This window comes from Sceloporus occidentalis, unplaced genomic scaffold (genome assembly GCF_023333645.1).
Source record: "Sceloporus occidentalis isolate IW3139 unplaced genomic scaffold, rSceOcc1.0.p SCAF_6, whole genome shotgun sequence".
NCBI lineage: Eukaryota > Metazoa > Chordata > Lepidosauria > Squamata > Phrynosomatidae > Sceloporus > Sceloporus occidentalis.
In genome coordinates this window covers 19015697-19041647 of record NW_028316986.1, presented here as the reverse complement: position 1 = coordinate 19041647, position 25951 = coordinate 19015697, and positions in this window count along the sequence as shown.

Below are 25951 nucleotides of genomic sequence, written 5' to 3'. Positions count from 1 at the left end.
GGCACTGAGACAAAAGACAGTAAAATGTAAACTCCATTAGCAGTAGTAAAGTAACTCCTAGGATCCAGGGTGTCTCTGTCTTTTGTGAAGCCACAGGCCCCTTTCTTAGACAGAGCACACTGCATTTCTCAAGCAGTCTCTGTGCTGCTACATCTGGAAAAAGCTTTAAGTGCTGTATAGGTAAAACTCAGCCAATTATAGTAAAACAACAACAACAACAAAGTTAACTTTGTTGGGGGCAGAAACCTCAAAATAGTTAAGTGTCATGGCCAGCCAAGAGCAGGACTCGGAGGAAGAGGATGTGGCTCCTCTAGTGCAGGGGGAAATGGAGGCTCCACCAGGTCCTAATCCTGCCCTGCCAGATCCCAGCCCTGACCTCCCAGCCCCAGAGGAGGAAGCTCAGCCAGGTCCTAGCACTGGGGGGATTCCTCCTGAGACTCAACAGCCTAGTGGTGACTCTGGGGAAGAGCCAAGCCTGGAGGTGCCTTCCTTTAGGCAACGGAGGGCTGAGAGTGCTTGCGTGCGTAGGTTCAGGAGAATTGCTGAGAGACAATTGGCAAACAAGCCTCAGCTGGCACCGGGGAGAGCATCTCCTATTTAACCACCTGGGAGACGCTAACTCGGTGCCAGAGTTTATTGCAGTTTCCTTCTGGGTGATTACTGTCAGCACTGGCTTGTTGCTTCCCTGAATCCCTGTTTGCCTCGGACCCTCGACTTTGGAACGGATTGGACTCTTGTTACCTTCTGGCTGCCCTGACCCTGGACCGAACTGACTTCTGTGGACTCCGGCATTCTGACCTTGGCTTTGTTTCTGGTGTGCTTCTTGTGGACTAACAGAAAGGTCTGTAGACTGTCTTGCAGCTCCTTTCCTGCTGAAACACCCTTATCAGTGTTTGTTTGGACTTGTGCTGGGCGTAGTCCAGGACAGAAAGTGCCAGTCTGCATTGTTGCTAACTGTCGTCGAGATGTTCCCAGCTCATGGCAACCCTGTGGATGAGACATCTCCAAGACTCCCTACTCTCCACTGCTCTGCTCAGGTCCTGTAGATTCAGGCCCATGACTTTCCTGACTAAGTGTGTCCATTTGGTGTGTGATCTTCCTACTGTCCTCCACGTTTCCTAGCATTATTGTGTTTTCTAGTGAATTATGCCTTCTCATGATGTGGCCAATGTACAACAGCCTCAGTTTGATCATCATGGTTTCCAGGGAGATTTATGGCTTTATCTGCTCAAAGACCTATTTGGTTGTTTTTTTTTCCTCTCAGCAGTATTCTCAAATGTGTTGATTTTCCCTTTATCTGCCTTCTTCGCTGTCCATCTGTCACATCTCTACATTATAATGGGAAATACAGTGACTTGGATGATTCTAACTTTAATGTTCAGTTCTATATCTTTACTCTTTAGGATCTTGTCTAGTTGCTTCATAGCTGCCCTTCCCATTCCTAGTCTTCTTATTTCTTGCCTGCAGTCTTCACTCTGATTTAAGTTTGATCCAAGGTATGGGAACTCTTTAACTATTTCAATTTCCTCATCTGTCTAGGTTGAATTTATGTAGTTCCTTGGTGGTCATTATTTTTGTTTCCTTTATGTTCAGCAATAAGCCTGCCTTTGCACTTTCTTCTTTTACCTTCTTTAGAATTTTTTCAAAGTCTGTTGATGTTTTCCCTGAGAAGTATGGTGTCATTGGCATATCTTAGACTGTTGATGTTCCTTCCTCCTTCTTCATTCCTGGTCCTTAGCTCCCTCTTGTTTAGGATTCCCCTGCTTTGGTTAAATTTGGTACCTTCAAATTCATGAAACATATTCAGGGGTAGCCGTGTTGCCCATATAGCAAAATAAAACAAACTTCAAAATCCAAAAAACAATTACTACTACTACTACTTATAATTATTATTATTACAGTGTGTCCATGCCATATGCAGCTTTCAGCTTATGCTGAAGCCACGCCCAGGAGGAAACAATGGCGTGCTTGACTGTGGCGTGCACACTGCACTGCACCACATGCATGAGCCTCATTGTTTTTAATGGGTGGGCCCAGAATGGATCCCCCATGTAAGGGGAGGGCCTACTGTATTATTTAACATCTTTTGCCTGATGAAGAAACCAGTGGAGCTTCAAAAGCTTGCATGGTGTCTTTTGTGCATTTTGGTTGACCAATAAAGGTATTGCTCTTTTGTGGATTGTGAAGTATTATTTCACCATTTCCCCTCCTTCATGAATTTCCCTCTGGAATCATCTGAACTGAGAACAGCCACAACTTGACAAAATGCAGACTTGGGACTAACATCATCGTAATTTTTTTTCTTCTACTGTATGATTTTAACATCTTTGCCTGATGAAGAGCCAGTGATACTTCGAAAGCTTGCACCATGTGTTTTTTGCGTTTGGTTGGCCCAATGACAGTATCACTGTTTTGTGGATTTTGGACATTACTGTATTGTATTTTATTTCACTGTCTTATGCATCTTTTGTTAATTTTACCACTAGATGGCAACCTTTCATTTGAAGATGATGCATTGCAGACTCCAGGCTCACCCCAGGGATCAGGGAACGGTGCAAATTTATAGGACAGCTGGGAGTCTAGTCAGTCACTCAGGTTACAAACTCTCAAAGGCCTGTTGCCCCTGTTCAGTCCAGCTGGTAATGACTCAGGAGGAGGCAGGCAGCTGAGAATTGTTGGAATCAGTGCCTGAAGGAAACCTTGGCAAGATCTGAAAAGCAAAGCCCATGGCAGATGCTTCTTGGCAGAAGATGGTGAGGTCATTTGATTCCCACAGAGCTAGTTGTTGCAACGCCATGCTATAGCCATGGGCCCTGTCTCTTTCCCCATCAACAATACTCTGCAAGAACAATAATCTGAACTCTTTTTTAAGAAACAGGAGGCTCTTTCAGACTGGTCTAAAGAAGTGTGAATTTTCTCTATATAGCTCCTTGGTTGTTATCACACCCACATCCACTCATTCTGTTCTTTTGTGAGGGCTGTCTATAGGGATTTCTTGGATCAGCACTAGCAGTCTTCCCAAGTATGTTTTTTTAAAAACAATCTGGGCCATGGCTTCAGGTGATTATTTGATCCTATGATTTAAAGGGTAATTTTCTACTCCCTGGAGGATAATAATGATAATAATAATAATAGTTTATGTGGGGTTTTCGGGCTATGTGTCCATGTTCTAGAAGAGTTTATTTCTGACGTTTTGCCAGCATCTGTAGCTGGCATCTTCAGAGAAAGATAATAATAATAATAATAATTTTTAAAAGGGTTATAGTGCAAAAGAACCATTTCACTGATGCACTATAACTTGTTTGTTGTTGTTTTTTAAAGGAGAAGGAAATATGTTGATCTGATACAGGATTGCTAGGTATCCCTTGATGGAGCCAGTGTGGTGTAGTGGTTTGAGCACTGGACTCTGACTCTGGAAACCAGTTCTGGATCCTGGCTTGGCTATGGAAACAATGACAAAACAAAGGTATCCCTCATATAAAATGGCAAAATTAAGGTTTACTTTTTGGATTTTAAATATACATATATTTTTTGAGGCTGTGGATAGTTGAAACCGTAGATGCAGAGTCTGTGGATATGGAGGGCTGACTGTACTTCCATTTTGTATTAAGGTAGAACACAAACTTATTAATGGCCACTTCCTGATTGTCAAGCCTGCATGTCATGAATTTTGACCGCCCCTTATTACTATTTTTAAAACCCAGCATCTCTATTCTGACATGTCTTGGAATTAAAAAGAAACCCACTAAAGGGTGGGAATAAAATGTTGCATCTGATGCTAGGAATTGCCCTAAAATACAGTTGGCCCTCTACATTTGCGGATTTCATTATTTGCATTTTTGATTCATATATTCTCTCTTGGAATCTCTAGGTCCTTCAGCACAACTCTGCCATAGAATTGTGATGGAGAAACTAGATGTTCCTAGAGAAAACACTTCTCTAGGCATTTGTAGGTGCTCCGGCATGATTCTATGATCAACATCTAGCAAATGTTGACCATAGAGTTGCATTGGAGTTGGAGAACCTGGAGACTTCTAGAGAGATGTTCTCTCAGGTAAAAAGAATATTATTATTATTTATTTGTGGATTTTTCTACATTCATGGGGGTTCTTCACCCTTAACCTAACAAATGTGGAGGGACCACTATAGTCTAGGATAACAGAAGTGTCATTTGGATATTTTAGAAACATGGCAATGACAGCAACAAATATTGCAACTTCCTAATACATTTGCCCTGTCCTGAAAACTCACTCTTTAATTCCATCAGAGTGCAGTTCTGTCTCCAAAGAACCAGGTTCTCAAGCATGTCATTGGTACCTTTGATCAATCATGACACTTCGACCTTCACCAAAGTGCACAACAACTACACTGGATGACATGCCTGTCCTGCATTTGTCTTCACCTGCACATCCTCCCTGATGCATCACATCATCAAGGACCACTTGGAGGTACTGTAGGAACTGGTCCTTATAAGAGACTTCCAATACAGGAGAGTCTACACCTACTGATGGAGTCCTTTCACTATTCACCTGTCAGCCCTTCATCCATTTTAATTCCCTGTTTGGCCATGAAACTCACTGGGTGACCTTGGGCAAGTTACATGCTCTCAGCCTCAAGAGAAGGCAATGGCAAACCTCCCGTAATCAGATCCAAACCCACCTCTTTCCCTTGGCACTTCCCGCACCTGCCGAAAGTACAAAAAACTTCTCCAGCTCTGGAGGTTGCATGCTTATTTTCCCTCCCATTAAAACCAGTAGAGGAGAAAATGAAAAGATGGCAAACTAAGTGGGAAAAGAGTGGAAGCTTGCAATTTGCTTCTTGCATATACAGATGATCAAGAAAAATAAGATGACCAGGGAATTCAGGTTAGTTTTGAAAACAAAATGCCCAGATAACATGCCAATCAATCCACCCCAATATCTAGGCATACATTCAGAATCAAGACCTTTTGGATTTTATGCCATTAAGTGTAAATTGAAACTCATATTCATGGTCTTTGTAACCCTGTTTGGAAAAGGTGATAACCTTCTTTAAACATCTACACACCCATAATTGTATATTCAAAGATGTATGGAGGGGTGGGGTGGGAAGAATCATGTTCCTAACAAGATATTTCTAAATCTATTTGTGTCAAGGTTCAGCAACAGCGGCTGGGCGGGAAGAAACCAAACCCATACATAAATAGTAGCAAACCTTCAGCATCTTGTTGCCATGACAATGTCCTACTTATAGCACATTAAGCTGATTCAGGTCTTTTACCACCACACTGTTCACAAATTATGGTCGCTGATGTCAATGAAACCAGCTAGAAGGATTTGCAACAACAAGCGGCAAATTAATTTGCCACCTAAGCCTGGCATCCTCGCAAAGTAGCAGAGTGTTTTTCTGATTCGTTTTCAGTGATGGGTGGTGCCATGGCAAGATGGCATGCCAGATTGTGTCCTTGGGCTTGCTCCTTTGGAAGCCAGTGATATCATTCATTATCAGCTTGAGTGGAGAACGGAGTTGCCACTGGGCTAAAAATATTGCATGCATTTTTAAAATAATGGACACAAAAGTTGCAACAACAAGAGCAATAATAAAATATAACGATTGTGGTAGAATCATAGAGTTGGAAGAGACCACAAAGGCCACCAAGTCCAATGTCATGCCATGCAAGAAGACGCAGTCAGACACTTCTGAGAGATGGCCATCCAGCCTCTGTTTAAAAACCTCCAAAGGCAGCGTATTCCACTGTCTAACAATTCTTACCACCAGGAAGTTCTTCCTAATGTTGAGGTGGAATCTCTTTTCCTATAGTTTGAATCCATTGCTCTGGATCCTAGTCTCTAGAGCAGCAGAAAACAAGCTTGCTCCATCTTCAATATGATATACTTCCAAATTTTTAAACATAACTATCATGTCATCTCTTAATCTTCCCTTCTCCAGGCTAAAAAATACACTATATATGTTATATGATTGTAGTAGTTCAAAATGATGATGATGATGATGATGATGACAAAAATAGCAACAACAAAAATAATAAATTGTATTTTTATATACAGGTATATCTCAGCTAAAAGTTTTTAAGAGCAGGTGAACGTCTTTCAGAAAGCCATTAGGGCTGATGGGCGGGATATAAATACCTAAATAAATAAATAAATAAATAAATAAAACCTTTTATTCAGAAATAAACAATATAGAACCTAAAGTGGTGTCAAGCTGCATTATTTTTACAATGTAGATGCACCATTTTTTCAGGATGTTTTTGTTTACTTGTGGAAGGTTCACCTAACCTTACCTGTTTGTGGTTATGTTTAGATTTGATAATTAAAAAAACCAAAACAGTGATGACATCAGAATTCCTCTTTACGTGGCTTGGGATGCAAATTTGCCCAGTTTGTAATGCTCAGCTGTGTTGCAAGCTGAACACTGCTGCAGCCCAAAGTTCCTATCCAGGATGGGTTTACCAAACTTCTGAACAGAACAAGTCATCAGCATTTCTCATTTGGTGTATATCATGATACCCCTTCCAGCACTGGAATCCTGTTGGTTCTTACACAAAAGTAAGAAACGCCGACTATGGGGATAGTAACCTTTTTTGACCAGGACAATAGCAGCAACAGTGGGCTGGTAGCAAAAGCCATCTCTATGAGAAAATAAATCTGCCCTGCTAGCTGTGGAGGGATTTGGGAGCCAGCAGTGCAATATGCTGTGCTGATGGGAACTGTTTTCCCTGCTCCTTTGGTTCTGTAGCCACACTCATCTTCTCCAACTTCTCCTTCACCATAATTATGCTGATGTGGTATAGTGTGCCTTCAAGTCATTTCTGACTTATGGCAACTGTAAGGCAAACCTATCATGAGGTTTTCTTGGCAAGCTTGTTCAGAGAGAATTTCCATTGCCATCCTTCGAAGTTGAGAGAGTGCAACTTGCCTAAAGTCACCCAGTGGATTTCCATGGCCAAGAGAGGATTTGAACCCTGTTCTCCAGAGTCATCCAATGTTCAAACCACTACACCACACTGGTTCTTATAATTATGCTAGTAAATAGAATATTAGAAGCACCTTGGAAAGTACAGGTCACGATTATAGCAGTTCGATACCACTTTCACTGGCATGGTGCCAAACTGGGATTTGTAGTTTTGTGAGAGGCCTATGATTCTCTGCTACAGGGCTCTGAACACTCTGCCAGAACATTCAGGGAAATGCATTAGAGTGTTTTTAGTCCCAAATTACAAATGCCAAGATTCTATAGGATGGTGTCATGGCAGTTCAAGTGGTATCAAATGGCTATAATAGTGCACTGTGGATGCACTGCACCTGTCTCCGTCATATCACTGGGAATTAAATGGAGGGGACAGGTCTGAAATTCAGAACTAGGTTGGGGCAAGTGAAGAAGGGATTCTGATCATTTGAAAAACAGCACATACACCCTCCAACTGTCCTGATTTGGTAGAGACAGTTCCAGTTAATCCTCTGTTGTCCCACTTTATCAGTTGCATTTAAAATGTTCCAGTTTCTCTTTCCTCCCCTCACTTTTTCCTTTGTCCTCAGCTTACTTTTATTGGTGCAAATTGAGTTCAAAGTACAAAAATAGTCTTTACTCAATTAACTCAGCAGGTAGAGAAGAGAAGAAGGCTCAGAACCTTGCCCTTCCCAGTAGGCTCAGGCAAAAGCACAGAACTTTGCAACAAAATATGGACTTAATCAATCTAAGGAGTTTATCACACTGGGGCTAATTTCGGCATTAAAGAGAGATTAAAGCACATTTAAAGCATCCTGCAAATAAAGTGAAAATGGCAAGTAATTTTGCGAATGATTATCACACGCAATTGCACAAATAAAGTGATATTGAAAATGCATTGTCGCTGAAATCCCGAAAGTAAAAAGATGTGCGTTAATGCTTTTTTGTGACCACTTTAATAGCGGGTTTTGTGTGACATCGTTTTGCGTAATTACACAATTTTTCTGGGATATTCATGGATAAACTCCCAATCTCCTTTGTGTAATAAACTCCTTAATAAAGGTAGATGTCAACTGAAAACATATTTAACCTAAGGGTTCATTATACATACTGAACTTATCACCTGAAAGTAACAAGACTAGAAATGAATATAAGGAATATGAGGACTATGAGGAACAAAACAAGTCACAGTAGTTAGTGAGAAAGAAAGAAGTTTTTTGAAAAGAGGAAAAAAAGAGACTGAGCAGATACAAGATTGACGAATATTAGAATGTAACATCAGGTATCTGTTTATTAAAATAAGTTTCATGCGAGCCCATTTTTTTCACTTTATGGCAAACAGTAATGTTCACTAGGTATCTTGATTAATTTAACTAATAGTAAAGATAAAGTTTTTAAAAAGAACCTTGCCCTTCCCAGCAGGCTCAGGCGAAAGCAAACTGCTGCAGCTTCTCCTGGCTGGTGTGTTTTTCCTAATTATAACTTTTGCTTTATTGCCTACATGCTGATGTTGCTTGGCCACATGTGTCCTGTTATCATCTGTGAAATATTTGAGGATATGAATTAAGCCCAGAGGCATCTGCCACCACTAATTATTACCACTTCATTTGTCTCAAAGCTAGGCCCTGACATTGTAAACATGTGTAACCCAAAATTTAGGTAACTGTTTTCACCAAATCCCACACCCCTTTGGGCAGCTATAACTCCACATTCTGCTTCTCTAGACTGGAAATAGCAGAATGGAGAAGCAGCAAAGACTGGATGCCGAGAAGCTGACATAAGTAGAGAAGAGATATTAGGTTGCTGATTGTTTCCTGGAAACCTGTGCCGTTTTCCTCCTCCCATTCCTCAGAGACCCCTGCCTTGGGTTTTCCTCTGCTTGATAATGTCTTTGCTTTACTCTCTCCCTCTTTCAGTAAATAGTAAATGGAAGCCATTAAAGGCAAAGCAAGGAGAGGTGGGGGGGGGGGAATCAATGCACTCTGCTGAATGGCACTTAACTCAATGATTTTGGACTTACCAGTAAAAGCTCATTTTATGGAAAGCATTTTGAAGTTCTTGTCTCCAATTGCAAGACTATTGAATTACTGTAGTTTTTGTATTAGCCTGGTAATGCCATAGTATGTTGTTGTCCACAACCCAGTGTTTCCCATTCTTCTGCAATTTTAAATTATTGGGAAATTACCTCTGCATTTCAAAACCACATCACAGACCTTGCTCCCGCCAGCACTTTATTAACTCAGCAAACCTCTGTTTATTGACTACAGGAAAAATCATGACAATTTGTTGTCATAGAAGGAACTGGATTTTTCTTTTAAGAGTACAGTGGTCCCTCCACATTTGCTGGGGTTAGTGGTGAAGGACCCCCATCAATGTGGAAAAACTGCAAATAAAAGACCCACTAGTCCTAGGAATCTCCAGGTCTTCCAGTGCAACTCTATGGTCAACATTTGTCAGAGCTTGATCATAGAATCATGTTGGAGGACCTACAAATGCCTAGAAATGTGTTTTCTCTAGGAACGTCTAAATTCTGCAGCACAACATCTGCCAGAGTTGCGCTGGAAGACCTAGAAATTCCTAGAGAGAACGTATTAATCAAACCCACAAATAATCAAAACCACAGAAGACAAAGCCGCAAATGCAGATGGGCTACTGTACTGATTTTGAAGGATGCTAAAATAAATCAATCAAAATTAAATACTAATCAGAAAATTCTGTTGAGGGATGGTAAGATAGCAACCCCAAACGAACCCCCCTGGCTTGGAACCCTGTCTTTCTGCCCTCAAGGCTTCTAGTCACAATTATTTTTTAAAATGTTTTAACATTGTTTTATTTTGTGAGCTGCCTTGGGTCCCTTTTTTGGAAGAAAGGCAGCATATAAGTGAAATAAAATAAAATAAAAGTGAGCATCAAGAAGCCAAAAGCAAAAGAACTAAAAAGGAGAGATGGAAAAGAGATGGCCAGCTTCCAGATGTCTAGGATCTACTTGTGTCCTTGTGGGAGGTTACCCAAGAAGGTGGTGGTAGGGACTTTGGGAGCTGTAGTTCAACAGGGAATGTTTCCAGAGTCTGTGCAGCATTGTTGTCATTACACACAGTACAGAAACATGGGGAGAGGGTGTTAGACAAAAGCAGTTTTGCGTAAGTATTACAAATGATGTCCAAATGATGTTTGGGATGATTGGAACCAAATCTTTTTCATTGCTTCAGGGCTTCAATCCATTGGAGGGGAAAGTGGGGATTTATCCTGATTTTGAATGGAAAGTCTGGAGCAGTTCAGAAATACATACTGTACATTTGCATATGTGAGGATTTAGGGGGGAAACACACAGAGCTGCACATAATGTGATTTATTGGACCAGAGTGTGTTTGAAAAGAAGAACTTTGTGGTGGACAGTTCTCCTGAACTCGCCTCAAGGTGTGTAGACAAGCCCATGGTTGCTGCAGATTGGGATAACTGGATTTTCCTGTCAGTGTAGATGCACCCATAATGTGCAAGAGGTTTTAATTGGTTCTTATCTGTTCTAAACCAATGCTTTAAAGAGATTTTTTTTAAAAAATGTATTACAGATTGTTTTAGATGCATCTTTTAACATACATTGTAAACTGCTTTGAGTCTCACATGGGAGAAAAGTGGGATATAAATTATATAAATTAATAAAATCAGAGGGGGAACTTTTTCTTTGAGAAAAATCTCATTTGTTTTTATGCAAACAGAACAATCTGCCAAGGAAGCCAAAATTCTTCCATCTGTTCAGGATACTAGGATGCATGCATGCCCAGAAAACTTTGCAAAATGTGATACATGGAGTATCTTTTCAAAATGGTAACTGTCCGGCTCGATTCCTGACCAGTTCCCTGATTTAGAATTAAAATCTTTTCTCCTACTGCCCTCTCTGCTCTCTCAACTTTGCAGGGCACTTCATTTTTTAAAAAAGCAAACAATGAAAGGGATCAGGCCAAATGGCCGTCCTGGACACAAAAAGAGAATTGTTTCAAAACAATGGACCTTTCAGTCCCCCTGGGAGGCGAAGAACTGTGACAGTGGCAAGACTATACAAAAGAGCTTCCTGTTAAGGCCATGGCGTTGCAGGACTCAAATTCTAACAACGTTCGTCTTCGGCTGGAGGTGCATTTCTGCAGAAAGAACATCCACAAAAGCGGATTCAGTGTCTTTATGTAAATTTTCCCACTCTCTTGACTCCTTGAAACATCTTTGGGGTGGCAACACAGAAGGTGGTGGATGAGCAAAAAAGACTTTCCCTGTGTCTTTGTGAATCTGTGTCTGTGTGTATGCTGATTTTTGGACCCATAAAAGTTGCCTGCCCTTTCTCCTTCTGGGCTGTCATGCTGTAGGGGGCTTAAGCCCTGAGCTGGAGACTTCTATTGCCTTTTTCCTCTTGGCTTTGGTGTGGAGGCCTGAAATGTGTAGGGGAAGAGTTGCAGACGTCAGTGAGCTAAAAATAAAAGTGCAACGAAACACTGCTGAACTGCAATAATAGCCCCAAGTGACTTGGAGCAGGGACATCCTGGGACAACGTAAATGTGTGTGTGTATGTACAGACACACATACATACAGTTAGCCCTTCACATTTGCTAGGGGTACAGGATGCTGACCATGAAATTGCTCTGGAGGGCCAACAAATGCCTAGAAAAGCTTTCTGTCTAGGAATCTCTAGGTCCTGCAGTGTGACTTTTGGCAGAGGTTGTCATGCTGCAGGACCTAGAAAGATCATGAATAATCAAATCCGCAAAACTCAAAGCTGCAAATGTGGAGGGCTAAGAGTACCTCAGTCGAATAGACTGTGATCCGGTCATATAAGATTCAGAAGAATTTGGGCTTTTTGCAGGGCGGGGGGGCTCCATAAACTCAGCTAGAAAAGAATTTGCAGTTTTCACTGGCATTATCTGCCAGTGGTGTCATATGGAGTGTGAGGGATGCGGACCGCACCAGTTGTCACCCGGTGTGTGTGTGTGTGTGCGCGCGCGCGCAACACCACTCCTCAAACATCTACCTTCTGGCAGAAACGCGCTGTGGCATTTATCTGCTTCCCTTTAAAATGCTTTAAGAGATGGTGGGAGTGGGATGAAGCTCTGTGAGAGGAGAAAGAAGAGGCTCTTAGTTGCACACACACACACACATTTAGGTCATGCATATGATACTGTAATTTGAAGGTATAATTTTGATTTTGCTAGGTGTTTATATCACAACTATTAGTATGAAATTCAGTGCTATATAGGAATTACTACTGACTAACATCAGTGCAAAAAAGCATTAGTAAGGATTCTGTATGGTGTGAAATGGGAGGAGGTCAACGGGGGGGTGACACCATGAGTTACCATACCAGGTAACAGCAACCCTAAGGACGCCATTGGTATCTGCAAGTATTCATGAGGCAAAGTTGTCACTGGGGTAGTGTGGGGTAGTGGGGCAGTACTCCTGGACACGGCTACTGGACGAGTGAGAAAGGATGTTGCCTCCCCTTCCAACTTGCCCAGCAGCCACACTGGACCCTAAATGGTTCCTCTGGAGGATGGAGCACCACTCCCTCTGCTGAGGTCTGGGTGGGTGGGTAGGTGGCTGGCCCGGGGGGAAGAAGATTAAGATACTTCTCTCCCCCCACCTGCATCGGGTGATACCAACCTCAGTGACGCCACTGCCATGAAGATGCACATTAAGTGAACATGCGCCATCCATTCTCCTTGTGTGGAATCATATGCCTACACATTTTCAGCAGAGGAAGGGTGAACAGATGCAAATTTGTGCAGGAAAATGAAGACAAGCATAAATGCTAATGTGCTAAAATCCACAGCAATTTGAATAATACACTTAAGCGTAGACTAGTCCATGGAGGTTTCTCATTCATAGGAGTTACCATACCATAATTCGAAGTGGATTTGATGGCAACTAACTACTACAATCAGCCTTCTATATGTACATATCCACAGGGTCAACTATACACACACATACACAGTGGGCCCTTGTTATACACTGGGGTTTGGTTCCAAGATCCCCCATGGACAACAAAATCTGTGGATGCTCCAGTCCCATTAAATATAATGACATAGCAAAATGGTGTCCCTTATAAAAAATGGAAAATCAAGGTTTGATATCTGAAATTTATACTTTTTTTGAACATTTTCAAACTGTGGATGCTTGAATCCGTGTATAAAACATCTGCGTATAAGAAGGGCCGACTATCTATCTATCTATCTATCTATCTTCATATATTCCAAAAAGCAAACCTTGACTTTGCCATTTGATATAAGGGACAGAACTATATCACTTACTAGCAGGACCTGCAACAAATCATAATGGCAGGGATGTCCACCATTCCGGCCATCCAGAAATTATTTCTCATCTTCCCAGCATTTTGTGATCACTCATCAATTTTAACTTTGCCTGGTGTGGGTTGTCCCCCAGTGTTTGTGCTGTCGCCCTTAATATTTTTCCCACAAATATGTCTTTTACTTTTGCAAACACCAGCCTTTTTACGGTACAGAGTAAAAGCTGCAGTTTCTCATATTGTGTACTTCTGAAGTATTTAATAATGCATACTAATTTCAAATATCCATAAGAAACAATTTGGCTTGCAGGAAGCATCTGCTCATCAAAAATGTGAAAAAGGACTCTTGTATCCCACTGAAAACAAAATACACAACAGCTCCAGTGGTGTTGAAATATTTTCTTTATGTTTACAGCACACTGTAAGACAGTGCTTCACAGATGAGAATAATTTTATTCAGAAAATGCTAAGCAACCTACTATATACACTCTGTGTTTGTGTGTGTGGAAGAGAATCAGAAAATATATTAAGACATAATTCCTGAAAAGCAGTCTTTTTATGAAGCAAACCATTTAATTAATTATATAATCATAGTAAAAATAAATATAGCAATGAACAGCATAACACATTTTGGCCTCCCTAATTAATAGGGCTTCTCTGTCTTCTTTATGGTTTTCCTGACTGAAAACCCTTTTTAAAAAAATGAGTAGGTGCCCACAGAACTTCATGTTACTGGGCAACAGCATACAAATGAAACTAAACAAATACATATTTGTCAGTCCTGAGTCCTGAGGTGGGTGTTGAGCAAAGGATGCAAACTGGGACTAACAGGAAATACACCAACCCCAGGAAAAGTTCCCGACAGGAAGGAACTTATACAGTTGTCCCTCCACATTTGCAGATATGACTTTTGTGGCTTTGACTATTCATGGAATGTATGAATATCTTTTCTCTAGGAATCTCTAGGTCCTCCAATGCAAATCTGCCAGAGGTTGACCATAGAGTCACACTGGAAGACCTAATAATTTTTAGACAAAACACTTCTCTAGGCATTTTTAGGTCCCACAGTCTGATTATATGGTAAATGTCTGTTGGACATTGACCATAGAGTTGTGCTGAATGACCTAGTGATTTGTAGAGAAAACACTTCTCTAGGCATTTGTAGGTCTTCCAGCATGATTCTATGATCAACCTCTATTAGATGCTGATCATAAAGTTGTATTGGAAGTCCTAGAGATTCGTAGAGAAAATACTTCTCTAGGCATTTGTAGGTCGTCTAGCATGATTCTATGGTCAACATCTGTTAGATGTTCTCTCAGGTTAAAAATATTGTGGTTTTTTTATTTGTAGTTTTCCCACTTTCATGGAGGTCCTGCACCCTTAATCCCAATGAATGTTGAAGGCTCACTGTAGTTCTTCCTGACCAGAAAGGCCCAATGGCCAACTGGGAATGTGGCCCTCTGAGAGCATACCGTCCTACTGACTTAATTTGGCAGGAAGAATCCCTATTCATCCTCTTGTCATCTAGGATTGCCAGAGAGAATTGGTGAGGGATCCTGTTCACTTGTAACTACCTTTAACAGTTGTGAAGAAGAGAGAACTGCTTGTCACTCAGCAAGGTAACAACAACACCTGCTGAAATTCACTTTTCTACACAACCGTTAAAAGTACAGCAGTTCTTTCCAACTGGCCATACAGCCTCTGTTTAAAAACCTCCAAAGAAGGATACTCCACCAGACTCCAAGGGAGCATGTTCCTCTGTCAATAAACAATAATTAAAATAGTTAGAAAATTTTTTTTTTTAAAAAAAATAAATGACAGTATTATTAAAAATATGGTTAAAACAATTTAAAAACATAAAACATATTTACAATGTACAGTAATTTCACGCTGAGGGTGGAGCAAGCTTGTTTTCTGCTGCTCCAGAAACTAGGACATGGAGTGATGGATGCAAACTACAGGAAAACAGATTCCACCTAAACATTAGAAAGAACTTCCTGACAATAAGAGCAATTTGACAGTGGAACACATTCCCTCGGAGGTTGGTGGAGTCTCCTTCTTTGGAGGTTTTTAAGCAGAGGCTAGATGGCCATCTGTCAAAAGTGCTTTGATTCTGTGTTCCCACATGGTAGGCAGTTGGACTAGTAGATGGCCCTTGAGGTCTTTTCCAAGTCTATGATTCTGTGGCCCCGTACAAATGGGCGCTTTGTTGTGTGGCAGCGGCAATTTTATGGTTCAGGAGTGCGCAGCGTATGAGTGGCGCCATCTTGATGCAGCACTGTCCATACAGCACGTGTGTCCATGACTGATGCCCAGGGCATAAATACACCTTGGCAGCGGCATGGGAAGGAGCTCCATTTCGGAGCTCCTTTTTGGGGTGGATTGTTGTTGCAGCCATGCGATTGCCACGGCAATGATCTGGAGGAGAAAGGAGCGGCCTCTACCTGTCCCTTTCTTCTAATCTGTATTGGATCTGTGATTGTATCTAAAGAGATATGTCTTTTGGATAGTCTGGACCCAAGCCATGTAGAGTTTTAAAAGTCAAAAATTGTATTTTGAATTCTGTCTGGGAATGGACCAGTAGCCAATGTAGCTATTTCAATGGTGTGTGTATGTGTGTGTGAGACATGGTCCCTGTTCCTGTTCGGAAACTTCAGCAAGTCCAAAACACTGCGGCTGGGCTGTTGACTGTAGCCCGCTGAAGTTTCTGAACAGTTTCCAAACTTTTTAAAAAAGTCTAACAAATTAGGGGAAAAAATGTATATGCACATATATTCCAAGATAGTACAGTCAGCCCTCTGTATTCATGATTCTTTATCCATGGATTCAACCATTTATTGATTTTATTCACTTATATTCTGCCTTTCTCTCAACAATGGGACTCAAGGTAAGCTAACAACATATTTAAAGCAGTACAGATTAAAACTATGCAAAGCTTTCAATAAACATAAATACGAAAGTTATTCTTCAAAAATGAATGTGTATAGTTCAAAACATTAAATATTAAAAACATTAAAATTAATTAAAAGACCACATACAAACCTAAAAACAGCACCCACACATCATTAAAAGTCCACCTTAGTTTTAAAAACTAAGATTTCATAAGAATGTTTTAACTTGCTGATGGAAGGATGACAGGGCTGGTATCTGGTAGCAGCCACCAAGAAGGCCTTCTCCCTTTTTCACTTCGAACTCAGTTTGCAGTCACTGAAGTAAGCCTAGGGCAAAGGGGAGGACAAGAGAGAAACTGGGAGATTTTAAAAACAGCTGAAAAAATGGAACAACAAAGGATTAACTGGGACTATTCCTGCCAAATTAGATGTATAAACAGCTGCCTGGCATTGCTCTGGAGAGCTTTGAATTCCCTTGGAAGATCCAGAGCAAACAATTAGTTTTTCAAAAAATGGATTAAGGTAGGGATGGTCTGCATTTAGTGTGGAACTGGCCTTTCCACATGAAGACAGTCCACACTCAAACTGGGCCTTTGACTCTGCCTTGTGTAGACAGGGCAATGCGAGGGCAGGGGGGAAATGATGCAAATGGCCCATGTAAACATGCCCTACAACTCTGGAGACCAGGGTTTGAATCCCTGCTCAGTCATGGAAACCCACTGGGTTACCTTGGGCATGTCACACACTCTCAACATCAGAGGAAGGCAAAGGTAACTCCCCTCTGAAAAATCTTGCTTTGTTTAGTAAGAACTAAGCAATATATTTATGGCAGGGTTGCTGTAGGGTCACCAAAATTCAGAAATGACTTGAAGACACACAATTGTCTATTCTCACAGGTAGCAGTTCCCAAGGACATCAGGCAAAGAGTGGTATTTCCTATGCCCTCTTACTTGATGCTTTATCACGAGATGCCAGGAAACACATCTGGAACTATCTACATGAAAAGCATGCATCTATGGGACTCAACAAATCAATTGCATCAATAAACAGGAGGTAGCGTTTGCTTAACAGAGATAGCTTGTAAAAATAGTTAGGGAATAAGTCAACATCTCACCTGAATTTCAATAACTAATGGACTGGCTGCACCGTAATCAGCAAAGTTTAGAATTTAAACTCATAACTCCCAAGGGTAATAGAGCCTCTGTTCTCCAGAAGCAAAGATAATGAGTTATTAGAGATCTTTGCTTTATGACTCACGGCACCAACATGTAACCCCCTAGTGTTTCATCCTCCAGTGTCTTCCAATGGTTTGATGTGCTAATGGATTGTTACAAGCAACCTTAATTATCTCAAATGACTAGACGATCCTCAATGCCAATCAAACAATGCATGCCTGAACATAAGCCCTATGTAAATGCCTGCTCTTCTCCTATTTTTAGCAGCATAAAACAGATTTGTGACACGCCAGCATTTGTACAAGTTGCAAGTTGTACAGGTTGCATAGCAAGTTACTCCAGTTTTAGCAGAACTTGGAAAAGTTAGTATTTTGGATGACAACGCTGAGAATCTCCCAGCTGATGGCCACGATGGCTGGGGGAAGTGAAGTCTGAAAGAGTAATGTTTTTCCTTGGTGACATGGTGGCAATCACAGCTGCTTTGCATCCATTGTGTTTAAACAAACTTGAGTATTTGAGTACATGGAAGTATTTACTAATTCCTGTGGCCTGTCTGAGAACCAACATAGTGTAGTGGTTTGAGTGTCGGACTGTTAAGCCATAGAAACTAATTGGCTGACCTTGGACAAGTCACACTCTCTCAGCTTCAGAGGAAAGCAAAGGGAAATCCCCTCTGAATGAACCTTATTCCGCTGTGGTACATCCAGGTTACAGACAACCAACTACTTACCTTTACTGGATGTGCCCGCACATATTGTTATTCCTTCTATGCTGTTACAACAGCATATCTTGACCACTGAAGAAGACCTAGTGTCGAAACGCGTTTGGTCATTTTTATCTATTTCTCATTTGTAATGGGCTTGTACTGTTATCCCTCCCATTTGTATCTTTGGAGTGGCTGAATACTTTACCTCACCTATATTTTGTATGTCAAACATCTCCTATCACTTTGCCTATTGGTTGGGATTTATAATCACTTAGCCTAGTACATATTAGCTACATTAGCATTTTTACTGTGTGGTTTGAGTATTATTTTATCCTATATTCAGGCTCTGTACACAGATCCTAGGATCTCTGTTTGCCTAATAGATTGGCAATATTTTTAACCCACTTCTTTCATTTATAACTCATTGTTTTATTTTGTTCTCAATAAAACTGAGCCATCTTTTGATGCATTTTTCCCTAGACTTTTTTGTTCTGCCACATTGTTCACCAGTTACACCAGAAGAATCCACACCACTCAATTTTAGCACTTTGATACCACTTTAACTGCCCTGGCTCCATCCTATGGAATGTCGGGATTCATAGTTTCAGGAAATATTTAGAATTCTTTGCCAGAGAGATCTAATGCTACAGTCCAGGGAAATGCACGCCAGCATTCCCAAGAATTCTCCTCAAACTACAAATCTCAGGATTCTGTAGCATGGAGTCATGGCAGCTAAAATGGTATCAAATGTCTGTGATTGCACATTGTGCCTACACACTTGGTATTCAACCTACTATAGAGAATTGTTGTTCTGTTAGATCCTGTGGGCAAAATCCCTGTTGTAAACGCAAAATTAGTATACTGTGCATCCATGGACTTTGAAGGTAACACAGTATAAGGAATGATGGCTGGTGATTCCCATCAATGGGGTGGTGAATCCACTCTGGGTTTTACTCCAAACTTTAAATGAGTAATGCAAGCTGCCAAACCCTAGCATCAAGATAGGTTCATGCACCTTGGATAGATTATTTAAAGTTCACCATCCCACTGTAATGAGTTAAATTCTCCCCCACTTTTTGAAATAAGGATGAAATGATGTTACAATTCAAAAGTAACTTCATGAGTAATCATATTGCAACATGTAACTACAATATATTACTTTTCCAACACTATAATGAGCAACAGAAACACAAGATTTCTAAAACGTTATTTCTAGCTCTGCGTGTCTGACGTCACCCTTACACCATGCAGGGAAAGGAGAAAATTCAAATAAGTAAACTGATGGAATTGTTAGTACGCAGTATTTGTTCCATGTCTTTGTTCCCATTATTGGGCCAAATGCAGAGAATTAGACCAGCTCAGATTAGCGCAGACATGTTCATTAAAGAAAGAAAGTATTAATTCTATTCTCTCCAATTACTGTGTTGCAGGGAGCAGCTGTGAGCCCTGAATAGTTTGTGTTTATACAACATATACAAAGGGAGATTATCTAAATGGGAGCTCTGCCCACATTTTACATTGGTTAAAAAGATTTACAGAGCTATATGCTTTCCCTTCTGCCTGCTTTAGCTAAGGACCAGTAGGCCTCCTATTGTACAGGAAAGACAGCATCTGAGATCTTAATGTTGGAAGTTCATTTGGATGTGTTTTTAATTGAAAAGAAAGGCCAACTCAGTGCAACATGAGCTGGGCAACTACAGCCTACAGCAATCCCTCAACAGTATTTATTGCAGATTTTTGGTCTTTCTGGCTCCCATATCAGTGGGAAGGTGAATCCATTACAGAGTTTAAAACCAAGCTTTAAAAGAGATGCCTAAGGTGTTGGGAGTCTTATCACATTAAAAACAAACCTGCCAGGCAAATGGAGACAAGAAGTCTATCTTTCAGCATGATGTCAAAGCACTTTCATTCTTTTTGAGTCATAAAAACATGAGAGAGTGTGGTAAAAACGGCCTCTTTGCCAAACAATTTTTTCCTGCTTGGCAAAAGGGACACTTTTACAACCTTCTCCCATGCTTTTAAAGCTAGAAGTGAACAAAAAAATTTTGCTGTCACGTGGAGACAGAAAGATAAATGCTCTTTGCTCTGTTTGCCTGATGGGTTTGTTTTTAATGGGATAAGCTCTGAATCTCTTTGGGGGGGGGGGGGTCAGCCCTATGGATGGCTCTTTAAAAAGTTTGTGTTGTGCTGTACCCCCAGGATTCAGATTCACACAGTGAGACAGAGGGGCAAGAAGAGGCAGAGAGGCCAGAGTGCCCTGTCAGTGAGCCAGAAAGCCAAGAAAGCATGGCAGTTTTAGAACTGCAAGACATAGAATTCATACCTACTGTGACAGTCAGAGAGAGAGAGAGAGAGAGAGAGAGAGAGAGAGGCAGGCATGCGGTAGGTTAGAGCATTTAAAGGCTAAACATTCATTAAATAGGGAACAGCTTCATGCTAACAACTGACCATAAATTCTCACACATCCTTCAGGCACCTTGTTGCTCACAACCAACCTTTCTTGATGGACACAACCTTCTGGGATCATGTACCTGATTTGTGTTGCCTGATAACCTCAGACCTTTCGCCGTTTGCAGACTATGCTTTTGGGTCTCCTTTTTGGAGTAGATTTGGATTGATTGCTTGACTGTGACTCAGACTGACCGGACTACTCAGCTGCATCATCTTTGCTAGTGAGGCACCAGAACAGGACTATTCAGACAAAAGCCTGGCAAAGAATAACCAGAGAAGAATGAAAGGAGATAAAGTCTCACATATTGTGTGATGATCCAAAAACTTTTATTTCTTTAAAAAGATCAGTGTGTTTTGGTCTTATCACCAACTGTCTTCTGTTTCTACAGAATCACCATCTCATTGGCATGGAAGCCACAACAGCCAGTGCTTTCTAGGCAAGGCAGGAGAGAAGTCCAGCCAAATTAGGTCCTTAGAAAGGATGAGCCAAGCAGTTAAAGGGCTGACAAACAGTGGTGTTGTTTAGTTGTGTGGTTGCTGTTTATTGGGTTCAATCTATCATGCTCTTCTACTAAGGTTAAAAAATCCATTACCCATGTGTATACTCAGAACAGGAATAAAGAGAGTTCATACAAGTGGTCTCAGACTATACCTGAGTATACTATACTATACACATAGACTATACCATACACGTGTCTTTCCACAAGTGTCTAACTGTGTATTCAGGTCAACCTTGTGAAGCAACAACGGTTGGAACAGAAGGCAGGGCCATGTTGGTCTGGGCACCTCGCTCAGTTACTGAACTTTTGGTAAGCCACAAGGATATGTTTGTCTGGAGCACGTTAATACACCAATGCATTTTCATGTGGCAAGCTCCTTTTATCTATCAGTGACTGCTGTTTGTAACTATTTGTAACTGGTGTGCAGCTAACATGGTAGAGTGGTTTGAGACGTGTTGGATTAGGACACTGGGACACCAGGGTCTGAATCCCCATCTGGCCATGGAAACCCACCGGGTGCTTTTGCCAAGTCACACTCTCTCAGAAGATGACATGGGCAAACCCCTCTGAACAAATTCTGCCAAGAAACTCCAGTGTTAGGTTTGGTTTAGGGTCGCCGTAAGTCAGAAATGACTTGAAGGCACACGGCCACAACAATAGGGGTTTATAGGGGTATTCTAGAGGGCAGAACTACATATAGTTTTTTGTGGGCTTCTTGTGACCTGTGGGCCACAATTCCCCTCTCCTAGGTACAGAGAGGCTGCATCCACACTGGATAAATAACCTGGTTTGGCACCACTTTAATTCCCCTAGGTCAAGGCTATGGAATTCTGGGAGTTGGAGTATGTTTTGGGGTCCAGAGTGCAGCTCTGTTCTGGGACCACAACAAACTCCAACTTGTAGAATTCCATAGCTTTGAGCCAGGACAGTTAAAGCGGTGCCAAAGCAAGTTATTCCTCTAGTGTGGATGCAACCTGAGAAGGTCATTTCAGGCAGCAATTGTGAGGTGGCAACCGTGAGCCACCCACCCTGTCTTGTTCTCTCGAAGTTTATCTTCTCTTCAAGTGTTGTGTATAGGCTTTTCAGGTCAGGATCCTCCTAGGTCCTGAGGTTTCTGGACCAAAACCTGACAGCCCCCACCCACATGAGCTATACATTAAGTACCAACCACAGTTGCTCAGAGTTTGTCATTTAAAAACACACACAAAATGTATGTTCCTGATTTTAAATTATAGGTAAGGAGCTGTTCCCCGACCAGGGTGAAACAGGGGGATTATTCCTTCTCACCCAAGATTATCACACAGGAGGCAAGCATCCTTCTCCCATCGTTAAACTGTGTTAATTGTGCAACTGGGGGGAAGATTACCATACCCCAGAGCAATTATCCCATTCTTCTAACAGAATCATGCAATTAATATGATTTAACGACAAAAGAGGGACGCTTGCCTCCTCCGTGTGATAATCTCCACTTATTTAGGGAGATGGGATAAGGAACATTTCCTCTAGCCTACTTGATTTTCACCCAAAGGTGAATGCTGAGCAGAGTAGAAGGTGAGCTCTGGCACCATGATAGCTGGAGGGGGAAAAGGAAGCTATAAGTAAATACATAAATCCCTGGATAATCTTTGCAAATTGCAGCAAGGAATCAGCTAAGCCTTGGAAATTGCAGCAACCTGCTCTTCTACAACTGAGTTGCAGATTTGTACAACTTTAATTTTTTTCCCTGGAGTTGTTTCCCCAAAACTGGAGAGTCTGCCTGGAGATAACCCACAAAAATGAGAGAGTCCAGGCCTTGAGATCTGGCAACCCTAGTTGTGGAGGATGCTGTTCCATAGTCAATGTTGAAGAAAGATGCAACTCTCTGTTAGGTTTTATATATAAAATGGGAGGGGCACTATCTTGTCCTGTGCCTCTGATTGCAAAATAGTCCAGTTTTGTCCTTGTGTGGCTCTGAAGCTGCTGTCATTTTTTGATCAGTTTATAATCCATCTTTCAACCAGTCAATACAATCTTTGGCAATTAATGTTCAAGGGAAAAAGCAAGTGCTTCTTACTGTCCATTATGCCGCTATTTTCAGACTGAACTGAAAGGTGTCTTGTGTCTTAAAACTGGCAGGACCAAAAACAGCAAAGAAGAAGAAGAAAAGCAGACAAAACAGCTCTTGTTCTCTGCTTGTTATCTGTGAATATTCTGCTAAAAGAATTCTTAATACAATCTCATCATATCACTTGCCTTTTCAAAAAGCTGCCATTGTGTGTATTTCTCCTTTGGCAGGAAGAATACTTACACCATGATGGGCTTTGAAATGGGATGCATTCCTCCCCTTTAGAAGGCAGGTATTTTGAAAAAAACAATCAAATAATTTCTCAAGGACTAAGAAACACCCAAGCATCAAGTGAAAGGATGGCTTTTAAAAAAAAAGCAACCACAAAACCCCACAAGTGCTCTTATGATCACACACACACACACACACACACACACACCTATTATAATACAAGATTAACATAACCAGAAAAACAAATATGACACGCTTTTAATGGAGTCGCTCATTATCTAACATATGCTTTAATGGAGCAAACAGGCGCTCGGTTATCTCACCGTAGACGGTTTGCACACACTGTAAAAATTGCTCTCCATTCACTGGCTGAAAAGAGCATTGTTTCTAAAAGGTGCCAAGGAGCGGAGGTCATGCTGATTTATTGGCAATTAAACCTGAAGGATCTCTATTCTGTATACCTCCCCCTTCAAAAAAAACAACAAAGCCTTATCTGAGTAATTCAGCCAGGGAGATAGCAACCCGCCTCTACTGTCATGCATGCACCTGATTCTCATGTTAGGGCTCAGCAAAATAACAACTCTCTTGGCCTTGCTGGGGGGAAAATAAAGAAATCACAACCTATGTAGGGTCTAGTTGCAGTTACTATAGAAACTGGCTTCAAGGAAATCCTTTCCACACAACGCCAGGAGCCAGAGTGTGGGAAGATGTAGAAGTCCAGAAGACTATTGTGGGTTCCTCTTGCATCTATGTGGGTTGGAATGAACAACTTAGGGGCTTGACAGACCACCCCGAAAGGGCAGGCTGGAGCTGCCCCTTTTTACTCCTGGCGGAGGCTGCACCAACCAAACTGTGTGGTCTCCATCAGGAGTAAAAAGAACCTGCTAAAAGCAAGTTCTTTTTATTGCACGTACCGGATGCCATGAGTGCGCCATTGCCACACTGACACACGTCCATGACACAAGAGCGGCACAGCGACATCTGGGCGCTGTGCGTCGCGTACATGATGGCAGCCCGTGTGGATGAGAGGCTGCCATTATGGCACCGCTGTTACGTGCTAGGGTTCAGGAGCGTGCGGTCACTGTGCACTCCCGAACCCTAGTTTCAGCCTGAGGATGGTGCTTCCCGCAGGTCTGTATCAGGCCACAGGCTGCTGCCACATTGCAGAATTAATGCAGTTTGACACCTCTTTAACTGTTAAGGCACCATCCTACCTGGGATTTGTTGTTTGTTGGGGCACCAGAACTCTCTGACAGAGAAGTCTAAATAGCGCACAAACCTAAAAATCCCAGAATTCCACTGCATTAAGCTATGGCAGTTAAGCTGCATTAATTCTGTAGTGCAGATGCAGCCTATGTTACATATCTATAGTTCAAAACACAATGCAAAATAATCCAGTTTGAGACCAATTTAACTGCCCTGAAATCCTGGGAACTGTAATTTATTGCACCACCAGAGCTCTCTGATAGAGAAGGCTCAATGTCTCACAAAACTACAGTTCCCAAAATACCCCAGCATTGAGCCAGGGCAGTTAAAGCGGTCTCAAACTGGATTATTTCATCAGTGTGTTTTGGACCTATATCAGATGGATCCCACTTTAAATGTCACAGCTCCATCCTGCAGAATCCTGGGATTTGCAGCTTGGAATTCTCTGCTATTGCCCAAGGAAGTGAACTAGAGCTCTCTAGCAGAAAATTCTAAGTCCCTCTCCAGACTGCCACTTCCATTATTCTATATGAATGCATTACTATCAAAATGGGACCAGACTTTAGAACTGTGTACAGTATGGCACAGTGGTTTGAACGTTGGACTATAATGACTCTGAAGACCAGGATTCTATTCCCAACTTGGGCTTGAAACCCACTGGGTGACCTTGGGCAAGTCACACACTCTTGGCCTCAGGGGAAGGCAATGGCAAACCTGCTCTGAACAAATCGTGCCAAGAAAACCCCACAATAGGGTTGCTTTAGGGTGGCCATAAGTCAGAAACAACTTGAAGGCACACAACAACAGCAACAAACAGTAGTCTAGATAGTTGAAGTTCATGAACTCCTCATGAACTTCAGTCCCAGATGGATCAATTGAGAAAGGCCTCAAATCTATTGGCAGAAATCCTTTTGCTTAGTCAAAACTAGAGTACATCCATTTAATCAAAACTAGAGTACATCCATTTAATCAGTTGTTGAATGGGGGAGTCAAGATTTAGGCCATTATCTTTACTACATATATTGAGACCTATTACTTGTCATCAGAAGTTCTTCTTTTTGAAGTCCAAGGGGCATGAATAAACTGGCTGCCCAGTGTATAGATGTGAAAGTCATGTTCCAAATCCTGGATCATACTGTGGCACTGTTCAGTGTAAACACACCACAGAGTACACTGAGCTGAACAAATATCAATGTTCTTGGCCAGAGGAGCTGATAAACCTGAAAGTATAATGAAACAAGATCTGTTAAAACACAGAAAAAGCAGGTGAACTTTCAGGCTTTACACACAGAAACCGTGCCATCTCTCAAGTGATTAAATAAAGGGATTTTCACTTCTACCTCGCTCATAGAAGCATTTAATGTCATTAAAATTCCAGAATGTAAAACTAGAGCAGTGCTTCTCAATTATTTTCTGTCATGCCCCCCCAGGAAGAAGAAAACATTTCGCGCCCCCCGCACGACTGTAAATAGTATCATTTGTCTATAAAATTGTTATAAGTACACCTCTGCATAAC